This window comes from Miniopterus natalensis, chromosome 12, assembly GCF_054644295.1.
Source record: "Miniopterus natalensis isolate mMinNat1 chromosome 12, mMinNat1.hap1, whole genome shotgun sequence".
NCBI lineage: Eukaryota > Metazoa > Chordata > Mammalia > Chiroptera > Miniopteridae > Miniopterus > Miniopterus natalensis.
The window spans coordinates 41,599,289-41,611,468 of NC_142092.1; positions in this window are offsets into that span (position 1 = coordinate 41,599,289).

The window sequence follows — 12,180 nt, forward strand, 5'->3', positions numbered from 1 at the left end:
CCCCCTGATGTTCCTATTAAAAAGATTTTGGGTCTAATAGATCTTCTCTCTACACCTCTAAATTTCATTGTACCTTCCATTTTTTTCTTTCACATCAGGTTCTATGAAGTCCTTTGGTGTGATGGCCTAGCTCACTAATTTGTGCTTCAGCCTAGTTCATTTTGCTGTTCATCTCACCTTTTAAATTTATTTTTATTTTTATATTCTCCATATTATTTTCCATAAAATACATTTCTAGTTTTGTAGAAATGATAAACATATCCATATAATATCATTATAGACTTAGTCTGCTTGCCCTCCATTAAATATTTTGCCATATGTTACTTTTCTACATATTGAATTGAGGCTCTTTCTTTTGTAGTTTTGGTTTTCCTCAGATACCTGCTGATTCTTAGTTTACCTGCTTGTATTTTTCAGAAACATTTCCTGTTTGCCTGTTTGTAGAACCATGTTTTGACTATAGAAGCTAGTCTACGGAGTGATACAAATACTTTAGAACGCGATATGCTGGCAGCCTGTGTTTTCGTTTTGAAAGCACTCCCTCCATGTTTCTCTGTGCCTCCAGTTATCTGCAGTTTTCTGGCTTTAGTGATCTAGTCACTGATGCTTTTTGGGAGAAAATTCAGTTACTTTCTCCTCTCAAGATATTTGCACAGTGATGGATAATTACCTGAAGTTTTAATATCATTAGTTGAATCCTTCGACCCTGATTATTGCTCAAAACTACATTGATCTCAACATCATTTATTTACTCGGTATTTGTGCATTTTATTACAATTTCATGTATTCTTCAGTTCCTCTTTCATTCCTATTGGCTTTCTATTCTTCAAAAATTCATTAAAAGTTTGTGTTCACCTAAGGTAATCATTTTTGTCTCCTAATAATATTATAAAATATTTTAAATAGTTGTGTGTTTTTTTTCATTCAAAAGGGTTTTGGGCTTTGAAATGAAAATGGTTGCTTGTGCTTAGTCTACTCTGCTTTAATAGCTTTGCAATGCAAATTATAATGTTGCAGGGGTGTAAACTGTAGAACAAAAACCCCAGGAGAAGTTACACAGAAACACAGGAGGATGCTTCATGTCTATTTTTGGGGTTGCTATTATAGTGAGAGGATGGGTGGAAGAAAGTAAGCAGGAGATTTCCAGAAATTGATTTGTATTCCAAGTTGACTACTGAATCTTTATTCCTTGGTTAGCCAAATAAGGAGAGAACCAACAGTATAAAAAAAATGAGCTGGAATACAAATCAGAGGAGTGCTTCAGAATGAGTCAAGGAAGTCTTAACACAAAACTTCTTCCAAAAGCACAGGACACAGATGACTATTTGATGTTAGGGAAGAGATCTGAAAACAGTAACCACTTGGATAATCAGAATTTTAGTTGATTTCAAGATACTGTTTATTGAAAATGATTAACATTTCATTTCAGCCTTCATGGGGAAAAGATTGCAATTACAACAGAACTAAAGTGGTAGGCCAAGACTTTTATATTGCATGTAAATAGTAATCATTTTGTTTCTTGAACTCCCTCAATGCATCGACCCCCCAGCCTAGATACTCAGAGAATTTCAGAAGCCATTTAAAATATATTCATCTTTAAAAAAATCCACAAAATTTCAACACATGTAAAATCAGACATTAATGCCATTTTAAAAAGCCCATTACCAAAGTGCACACTGGCATTGTACAGTGTGAAAGGAATTCAATGAGGTCAATTCAATTTCAGGAATTTTAAAAGTCTGAATCATCCTTATGCATTTAAATTTGAAACTGATATGAAAAGTGATATAAAGTCGCCTGGCTGAGCGTGCTCAGTGATCATTGACCTATGATCTAGGAGTCTGAGGTTTAATTCCTGGTCAGGGCACATGCCCTGGTTGGGGGCTTGATCCCCAGTTGGGGGCATGCAGGACGTAGTTGATCAATGACTCTCTTATCACTGATGTTTCTATCTCTCTCTCTCCCCCTTTCTTCCTCTCTCTGAAATCAATAAAGACATATATATTTTTTTAAAGGTGACATAATGTTGTAAGTGGAAGAACCTGGAAACTCATCAGCTTAACATCGCCAGCATTTTAATTATTTGGAATTTTTAAATAAACATGATTTGGGGCTTAAATTACATCCATGGTGATTGTCAAAGATGGCTGCATATCAGGATCAGCCAGGGGACATTTTAAATAATGCAAAATCCTGGATTTTACAGATTCCGTTTCAGTTGGGAATATATGGTGTTAAAAATCTCCTATGTATCAGAATCCTGACAGATTTAGGTAACTTTCTGGTTTCTTCGTGGTCCCTTCATTTAAGAATATTCAGCATATGTATTCTTTCTATTATTAAAAGGTCTAAAATTTCCCTCAAAATGCTTCCAGATCCTAATTTTAAGAAAAGGAGGTACAGGCCCTAGCCAAGTAGCTCAGTTGGTTAGAGCGTTGTCCCAATACACCAAGGTTGTGGGTTCCATCTCTGGTCAGGGCACACAAGAAGCAACCAATGAATGCATAAATAAGTGGAAAAACAAAATCAATGTTTCTCTCTCCTCTTTCTCTCTCTAAAAATGAATCAATAATCTTTTTTTTTTTAAATAGGCCACAGGCAGGAGAGGAAACTAGATGGAGGCGTAGGTAACAGCCATACCCGCCGCCTCTCGCAACCACATCAAAATTACAGCTAAAACAAAGAACCACCATCACTCAGAACCTCCTGAGATCTGGCTGAACAGAAGCCCGCAACCAGGGAGCTGAAGGAGCACCGAGACCGGGAGGAGGGGCGGAGACGCAGGCGGGTCGGGGCTGAATTGGAAACGGGGCTGCAGGCCCACACCCGGTGCGGCGGGTTAAACCTGGGAGGACATCTCGGTGGGGGAGGTTTCCCAGAGGAGGGAGGGGTTCCAGCCCCACATCAGGCCCCCAGCCCAGGGTCCAGGACCGGGAAGAGACGACCCCACAACTTCGGACTGTGAAACCAGCGGGGACTGTCACTGCGGGTCCCAGGAGGTGCAGGAGCCCCAGCAGCTCCTCTCAAAGGGCCCAGCATGGACTTACTCGGACGCTCCCTCTGCGCCCAGCGCCGGGCAGCAGCCTGAAAGGACCCGGGACACTCGGGGAGGAACTAACCTGCCTGAGATCCGGGCGAGAGCTGGAGGGGCGGCTTCCTCCCACACAGAAGGGCTGGCAGAGGCCATGGCTCCTTTGGCGAGTCCTCCTAGCACACAGCCAGCAGGCAGGTGCCATATTTGAATCGCCAGCACCTGACTTGCACCGTTGGCCCCGCCCCTCAATTCCCGGAGGCCCCGCCCCTCCCCACCTGCAGCTCATCCAGGCCATTTCCAGGGGCTCTTCTCTGCAAGTGGCCTCTAGAGCCTCATGCTTAGGACTTTTCTAAAATCTCTCAAACAAGCAGCAGCTGCCCCATACAGCTTGATAGGCGGCCCCAGGCCTGGCACTAGCGGCAGCTGCATTGGCTCATAGCTTGGCCTCTCCTGGGCACCTCCAAGCCCAGCACAAGTAGCAGCCAACTATGGTTTGCTGTGTAGCTCATGCTGGGTGGCCCTGGGCAGGGCACCGGCAGAGGATGACTTTGCACCTCCCTGGAGGCCCCAGAGACAGTGCACCTGGTGGTGAGAGTCGACCATGCTGGATAACAACCCTTCCACATCCACGAGTGACAAACTCAAGGGGTGCACTTGGTGAACCCCAAAGCTCCACTGAAGTAAATCCTGCTCCATAGGGGTGTCTCCAGCACAGCAGTTCTTTGACTGTAGTTGCAGCTGGTCCTTACAGCTGATTGGCCTGGGGGTCAATTCCTCCCAGTGATGCCAAGAGCAATCAAGGCTCAACTACAACAGGACAGTGCACGCAGCCCACACAGGGGAGCACCTAGAAGGCCCAGCTCAGGTGACTGGGGAAGTTGAGCCACTGGACCCTCCAGGACACCTACTACACAAAGCCACTCTACAAAGTCCAGGAGACATAGCAGCTCTACCTAATACATAGAAACAAACATCTGGAAGCAGCCAAAATGTGGAGGCAAAGAAACATGTCACAAAGGAAAGAGCAGAAGAAATCTCTAGGAGAGGAACTAAATGAAATAGATCCAAGCAAGCTAACAGATACAGAGTTCAGAATTTTGTTTATAAGAATGCTCAAGCATATTAGCAAGATTACGAAAATAACTGAGAAAATTGATGACATAATAAAATACCAATTTGAAATGAAGGCTACATGAACTGAAATGAATAATTTACAGGGAATCAACAGTAGAGTAGAGGACGCTGAGAATCAAATCAGCAATTTGGAACATGAGGAAACAAAAAACACCCAACCAGAAGAGAAAAAAGAATCCAGAAACATGAAGATAGTATAAGGAGCCTCTGGGACAACTTCAAGAGGCCCAACATTTGTATTATGGGGTGCCAGAAGGAGAGGAAAGAAACCAAGAAATTGAAAACCTATTTGAAAAAATAATGACAGGAAACTTCCCCTACCTGGGGAAAGAAATAGACTTACAAGTCCAGGAAGCACAGAGGGTCCCAAACAAGAGGAACCTAAAGTGGCCCACAGCAAGACACATCATAATTAAAATGCCAAAGCTTAAAGACAAAGAGAGAATCTTAAAAGCAGCAAAAAAAAAAAAAAAAAAAAAAAGCAATTAGTTATCTGCAAGGGAGCACCCATAAGACTGTCACCTGATTTCTCAACAGAAACTTTGCAGGCCAGAAGGGAGTGGCAAGAAATGTTCAAAGTGATGAAAAACATGGAACTACAACCAAAATTGCTCTACCCAGCAAAGCTATCATTTAGAATTGAAGGTCAGATAAAGAGCTTCTCAGATAAGAAAAAGCTAAAGGAGTTCATCACCACCAAACCAGCACTACAAGAAATGTTGAAGGGTCTTCTTTAAGAAAAGGCTAATGAACAAAATAACCTGACGAACTATATAGATCCAGAGACATTGACGCATGCAACAGGCGATCATATTTCAGAAGAAAGAGGGAAGGGGGATGGAGGGTGGGAAAAGATTAACCAAAGAAGTTATATGCATATATGCATAACCCATGGACACAATCAGTAATGGGGTGAAGGCCTGGGAAGGGGGTGGGAACGAGGTGGAGGGGGTCACTTGGGGAGAAAAAATGGGACACCTGTAATACTTTCAACAATAAAGATAAATTAAAAAAAAAAAAGCCACAGCAAAAAAAGAAAAGAAAAAAAAAAGACAATCCAAAATAAAGATAATCATGTTTATTTTGGGGGGAATTTAGAGATTAAAAGTAAGGGAGGTAAGGCAATATAAATAAATAATAGAGTAAAATAGACCACAAAAATTAACTATAGCAGAAATAAACCTACAGAACCTAAATGGCCTAAGCGTCTCTTTCCTCTTTTTTTTTTTCAATCTTTCAACAAATGTTAGAAACACCGCCAAACAAAGAAAAATAAAACCCTCAAAAAAAGACCAGTCTTGAAACTGTCATTGCAAGTTTACAAAAACAGGAAACATCTGAGCTCTAGCAAATCCTTTGATGAAACTTTGCAAAACTAACTCCTCAAAATGGGAACATAAACTAAATCTCTCATCTTCAACATGATCATTGGCTGAGTTCACTGTCATTCTTTAAGCCCTAGGAATCACCCGCAGATTTTCACAGTGCTGCTATGGTTATTATTGGAGTATCCAAATTTCCCTTTGCCTGTAGTCTTGATATTGTTAATAAAAATGAAACATCTCACACTCTTTTCTTTTCCTTCTTTCTTTCTTTCTCCCTCTCTCTCTTTCTCCACCGCCCCCTCCACCCTCCAGGGAATAGCAGTAGGAAAGAAAATTTGCATTTAAACGCTGTGGTCATTTTCACAAAACCTGTAACAGAAAAGACCTAAACTGCCCAATTTCACCACTTTACTCCCTAGATTAAAATCTTTCAAAGACTTCTCGTTTTCCTTTGGATGGAATAAAAAAATCCAATACGCTGGCCATTCTCTGCCATTTTCCCTTCATGTTCATGCCTTTCCCTTTCATGAGTTCAACCAACCTCGATGGAGTCAGTAGATTTGCATTCCTAGCCGCAGATTCCCAGCCGCGAGTGAATATACTGTTTTCTACGTGGTTGGTTGAATCTGCAGATGCGGATACGCAAGTGTTTTTTCCTAAGGACTGCCCACACATCTGTAAATATCTCTTTTATTCAAATCTCCTTATTAAACCATCTGAGAGAGTTTGGTTCCTGCTAGGACCCTGATGGACAGGGAGAGTTTATCAGGCCCTGCAGGGCCTGGCCTCTGCCTCCCTCGCCCACCTCACACCGCGTGTTCCAGCTCGGATTTCTCCCCCTGGGCCTGTCCTGCTTCCTTTGCCTGGGCCCTTCTTCACCCTGTCATCGGCTAAGTCCCTGCTTCCCATCTTTCAAGTTGCCATGTATTTGACGTGATTTGTGGAGCAGTACCAAGGAGTTCCCAACACATATTTGACATGAAATAAATGTTTTGTGGTTGAGGAGAGTAACACCATGCAAACTGCTTCCTTAAAAGTTTAAGCCCAAGAAAAGGGCTATTGAAAATACAAATGATTTTCTGCCTTGTACATATATTTTTTCCCCATTATCTGGTTTAGTAGATTGGACATACTCACAGAAGTTATTTTAACCTAGTAGAATATCAAGTCAGTTTGATCCCAAGCCCTTATTAGCATTTACTAGCTATATGGCATCCTTTTGAAATTCTGTAGGTGATATATTGGGGGCTTACAGAGGAAACTGCTTATATATACTGTGCACACACTCACAAACTCCTTCTTAAGCTCCCAATATGAAATTTTGAAAATGAAGTGTATTTTAATAAACACGGCCTTTATAATTATTCAATGTGGGTGTATACATTTTTTGGGACACCTTATATTTCCTACAAAATTTTGAAAGGATTGAGAGTTTATTGCTATATGATATGGTAAAATATATGCAAGCAAAGTGAGAAATGAAAGAAACGGAATGGTATAGAGTATTAACTGTTGCTGCAAGTTGATTTTAACTTGCCTGGTTCTGAAGAAAACTTTATAGAATCAGGAACAGAAAACATTTAAACTGTTGATGATCATTATTTGCCACAGGATGTATACACCCTTACCTTGTTTACTCGATAATCTTTCAATTGGATCTCAATGAGCATTACCTGTGTTTGTGAGGATCTTTAATATTTTACTTTTGCTGGCCTCCTGATTGGAGCAAAAGTCCTTTTACTTTTTACTTGTACAGCATCTCACCTCTCTCCGAGCATTATTTAATCTTGACCCTGTGAGGTACATACATAGAGGCTCAGAATATTAAATGCCTTGGGGAAGGCCACGGAGATTGCAAGGGGAAGAATTTTAAAATAACCTTGGGTTTTCTGTCATGAAGTTTGCCCTTTCTTCCATGTTTTATGTTGCTGCTGCACATATCCTTGATTATCAAAAATTGGACTGTCATCTTTTCCTCTGCTTCTGCAAATAGATTTATTTAAAAAAAGAAAAGGAAGAGTGGACATTAAAATTGGGCCATAACAAAGAAAGATATATCTCTTTCTTTAAAGTGCCAAACATTAATGTCTTAAAATGGTAAGTATTCTATAAATATTAATTCTCTTGGAAGAAAACTCTATAAAAAGTCTTCTCTCAAAACAAACCAAACAAACAATTGAGAAGATTGCATCTTGTTAAAAATTTGCCATTGGTATATGAGCAAAGAGCAAAAGCTGCTGCTGACCCACATAATGGGGTTTAGTTTTACGGCTCTTGGATCTGATGTTTTTCCTGAATTAGAACTCTAAAAAGTTTGACTATTAATTTTAAGGTCATTTCTTTAAAGAGAATCTGGAACATCTTATTTCTTGCCAGATTGTTGGCTTAAAGAAGGCCATCAAGTCCATTACAAACTCAAACACAACAGATGCAATAAATGCCTCCTCCTGTGGTCTATGGAAACCAGGATCAGAAGATGATACCAGGCAGGTGAGTCATTTGCCTAGGGCTTGTTTGGTGGCCAATTCCATAAACTGGATCTTTTTTGTTTAGAAATACCACCTCCTAATTCAAGAGCAAACACATGCAATAGCATAAGATTAGTATGTCTTTGCCAGGGCCTTCTGTCTACTTGCTGAGGCAGCCACTGTGGCAAGTGGGTGAGCAAGGAGTACCCTTGTCCCTTGCTGGTGGCTCAGAGGTGGGTCTCCCGTTTAGCCCCCCACTTCACCAGTGGGATCAGGAGCTTGTATTTAATACCCAGAACCCTCAGTAACTAGTGGTCCAATGAGAAAAGACTGGTCGTAAGCGTAGGATGGTGATTTGTTTCCCTCTCTAAAGCCAATTGAGACATTTAGCTCACTTGGTTTCTTGACAAAGTGAAAGGAAAGAATGAGGGGAGGGGGAAGAGGGACAATCCTCTTGAATAAAAAAGCCGATCATCAGGTGACATCTCCGGCACTAACATTTAGTAACTGGTAATTGCTGTAACTAGGGCCATTGAGCTTTGCAAATATTATCCAGTAAATTTTAATTAGCACCCGGGGGATTGAAGAGTTTCAGAACAAGCTCTTGGGAGCAGCTTCCCCAGCCAGTGGCGATGTGTGCTGAGTAATTTTAGATCAGCTGGCCTGTCAGAGCGGATCAGTGTCATAGCACCACTTATCCTGAGGAAAATGCACCTGCTTCTACATGGAAATAAGGTGCATTATCTGCCAATTTGTGCTGCTTATTTCTACTGCTCTCCAGGTTTGACGAGTGGGGAGTGTGAGGGCTAAATTAGATGGCTCTGGAAGGAGAGTTTCACTGCCCTTCAAGGGCACAGGCTGTCACTGGCCTTGAGTGGCTTCCTCTCCTTTTGGTGGCATTGGGACATCTTTTGGAGCTGTTTCAAAATGGGATACATTTTGCTATGGGATCTAATGATGCTGTCTTGCAATACACAAAGCTCTTTCTTATTATTTTCATTTTGTATAGAGAATTTTTAGTTGTATTCTGAAGGGTTGGGGGAGAAATTAAGTATGGAGGGACACTGATCCAAGACAAGAGATCGATTAAAGGCTATACTAGAATATTGGCTGGAAATGTTTAGAAACGAATGTGTGCAAATACAAAAGATGGACCTGGAGAAAATTATGCTAAATGAAATAAGCCAGGCAGAGAAAGACAAACATCACATGATCTCGCTTATACGTGGAATCTAAAGAACTTAATAAACTGATGAACAGAATAGATTCAATGACATGGAAGCATAGATGAGACTGAGGAATGTCAGAGGGATGGAGGAGGGTGGGTGGGTGGAGGGGGAGAGAGTAACCAAAGAATTTATATGCATAGATGCACAACCCAAAGACACGGACAATGGTGGGGAGAGGGACTGGGGAGGGGGATGGGACAGGGTAGAATGGGTCACTGGGGAGAAAAAGGGACATCTGTAATATTTTAAACAAAAATAAAATTTAAAAATTAAAAAATATTAAAAAACCACAAAAGGTGCAACTCATTGTTTTTAATTGTTCAGTACACAAAACACCTCCTAAATGTAAGGGTCAATGATTACAGGCATATTGAGCTAATCTTTATAAATAAACTGTCTAGGAAGCACTATGCTAAACAAGTTATATATACTATTTTTATTTTTTCTACTTACAGAGAGAGAAAATGAACTTAGAGAAGTTAATAGACTTGCTCAGGTATTATGTGGCAGTACCTGGATATGGACTCAGGTGATTTAACTTGAGAGCCCATGCTTGCAACAGTACTGAGACATCCACATTTACATGCACATGTACACGTGTATGCAAGGTGTGCAGACATGCGTGCACCCTCACGCATGTACACACATTCATAACAGCTTAGTGTGGATATGTCCATCCTTCTTTTTCACTGACTTTAAACTGCTTTCAGAGCAAGGATTTTAACAATGAATTGAATAATTGTAGCAAATATTTATAAGATGCACTTCAAGAAAAGCCTAGGATTAGCCATCAGTGAAATGCGAGTATAGACCAAAATGTGATACTACTGCTTACTTTATTAGGATGGCTGTAGTGAAAAAGTCAGATAATAACAAGTGTAGGTGAGGGTGTGGGGAATTGGAACCCTCCTACAAATTGCTAGTGGGAATATAAAATGATACAGTCACTTTGGAAAACAGTCTGGCAGTTTTCAAAATGTTCAACATAGGGTTACCATATGACCCAGAAATTTCACTCCTGGTTATAGACCCAAGAGAAATGAAAAAAAATGTCTACACAAAAAGTTGTATTTGAATATTCACAGCAGTATTCTTCATAGGAGCCCAAATGTGAAAACAACCCAAATATCCATCAACTGATAAAGGAACGAACAGAATGGAGCATATCTGCACAATGAAATATAACTGTGCCATAAAAAGAAATGAGGTGCTGATACAGGCTACAACTTGGGTGAACCTTGAAAATATTAGATTGATTGAAAGAAGTAGTCACAAAGGCCACATATTGTCTGATTCCATCCTATGAAATGTCCAGAACAGGCAAATCTATGGAGACAGAGAGCAGAGTAATGATTGCCTAGAGCCGGAGGGATAGGGGAATTGGGAGGCAGAAATCAAGGGGAGTAGGGTTTCTTTTGTTCTGATGAAAATGTTTTAAAAGTGATTGTGATGATGGCTGCATAACTTTGTGAATACCTTAAAAGCCACAGAATTGTACAGCTTACATGAGTGAATTGTGTGGTGTGTTAATTACATCTCAAAAAAACTTTAAAATAAAACAAAACTAGTGCACATTGTGACTCTGGACATTTTAGTTGAATGACTTCGGTGGGATGAGTTACTTCACTTCCCGAATACTGTTCTCCTGATTTGCAAAATATGAATAGTCATATCTCTTAATTCAGAGTTGTAGGAGTTAAAGATACGCTTGGAACATGTTTGGGGCTTGGTAGGTGCCTAGTAAATGTTGGTGGTAGGAGCAGCAGCTGTAATTAATATTGAATTCCATTTTGTGGCCAGTAGAAGATGACCAGGTGTAGAGAAAGCAGAAAGTGAAGGAAAGTTAGGCTTGAGGAGATTACAGATAGAGAGACAAAGAAAAAGGCAGCCATACGGGCTGAGTGGGAAGACGAGAGAGGGAAGTCCCATGGATTTCCAGAGAGGACAGAGATGAGGGCGGTGGGAGAGCTGGGAAGCAGAAGGTCAGTGAGTGAGCATCTTCCTGATGGGGGTGGTAATGAGGAAATCTTGTCTGTGGGCATCTAAGTCTCATCACTGACTAGGAAGTGTGAATTGGTTGATTTGCCACCTTCCAGCTCTTTAGTCTTTAAAACTCTGGGTTGTCACCCTTCTCACCTTGTGCCCCTGTCCCACTAAGCCCTGTACTCTCCACAATGTGATTCTCTACTGGGGCAGGGGCCAGGTTTTTGAGCTGGTGATTTGATAGGCTCTGGGGATGGAATAATCACACGGTCAGGGAAAAATAAAAGCAAGTAACCTGAACAGTATGTGTGAGGGCAGATTAAGTGAAACGAAGCGGTAGGTTCTGTCTGGTTGGGAATTCATCATTTCTTAGCTTTGTTCACAGTTCTACTCTTGTCTTTCCTCTCAGTCAGAAGCAGAATATTAATGGCCAACACTCATCTGCCCTGGTGAAGTGAGTTTAGGGATGCAAAATGGAATAGCGATTTAAAAAAATAGACTCAGCAATCAGATAGATCTGTGCAAATTATTTACCTTCTAGAGCAAATTCTTTACCTTTTCTGAACCTATTTCCTCAAGATCTATTGTGGCTATTTGGCAGGGTTGTTGTGATTTTAAACTGATAGCATAGTGCTTGATTCGCAGTTATTTCTTATGTGCTTATGTGGTTTAACTTCTTTTTTTTTTTCTTTACTGGTTTATCATTCTGTGCATTAAGGAATTCATACTTTACCAACAAAAATAATATAATCTATGATTCAAAGTAGGCAAGAATGAAGTGATAGATGCAAATCAAGATTAAAGTAAGTATTTCTGGTTTAAAAAAATAATTCTTAATATAAATAGTAACATAACTACCAGCATTTGGTGGAGATTTGTGCTTGTGTATAAATAATATACTTTATTTCCTCAGAAGTGCTGATACAAAAACAGAAGTACAAAAATATCACATGGTATTTTCATTCTTACTGAAGCACCAAGAATCTTCTAGGTGCCCAAGTCAACTT